Below are 823 nucleotides of genomic sequence, written 5' to 3'. Positions count from 1 at the left end.
AATGCAACACATAAACATATAAAGAACTGATTGAAATAAATGAAAAAAATGAGCAGTAGTTAAGTATACTATCACCCATGGACTATTGTACAGCTCTTGAAATGATGGTGGTGAAAGACTAATACAAATACCTATGGAGTCATATTTAGGGACAAGAAGCAGGATAGGAAATGTGGTTGTAGCTACTTGCACCACTTGGAAATACGTGGAAATAGAAAGCCATATACAGGTGAAAGCTATGGAAAGGAAATCTCACAAAATGTCAACAGTGCTTATATTGGTTTTTTTTCCTTTTTTCTCTTTTGTCCAAATGTGTGGTTATGCTCTATAGTGAAATATATTTTTTTAAAAAATAATCTTTTTGAAATTTAAAATTGCTAGGGGTGAGTGGACCTGAGAGCTCTCCCTAGAGGATATGCTCTGCTTCCTGGGTCCAGGTGATACTCGTGGCATTGTCCCCTTAGAGGAAACCACTCCTCCCCACTTGGGAAGAGACAGCACCAAGTGTCAAGTAGAAAACATGCTCAAAGCCTGTCTCAGTGGCTCAGCCTGTAATCTCGCGCCTTTGGGAGGCTGAGGTGAGTGGATTGCCTGAGCCCGCGGGTTCGAGACCCTCCTGGGGAACTTGGCGAGACCTCATCTCTACAATAAATCAAAAAATTAGCCAGGCGTGGTAGCGCGCGCCTGTCGTTCCAGCTACTTGGAAGGCTGAGGCGGAAGGATCACCAGAGCCCAGCAGGTCAAGGCTGAGGTGGCCGGGAGCAGCCACTGCACTCCAGTCTGGGCAACAGTGAGACTCCAACTAAAAAAAAAAAAAAGAAAG

This window comes from Carlito syrichta, unplaced genomic scaffold, assembly GCF_000164805.1.
Source record: "Carlito syrichta isolate Samal-C Ts95f unplaced genomic scaffold, Tarsius_syrichta-2.0.1 Scaffold302307, whole genome shotgun sequence".
In the NCBI taxonomy this organism is placed as follows: domain Eukaryota; kingdom Metazoa; phylum Chordata; class Mammalia; order Primates; family Tarsiidae; genus Carlito; species Carlito syrichta.
This window is presented reverse-complemented; position numbering follows the sequence as displayed.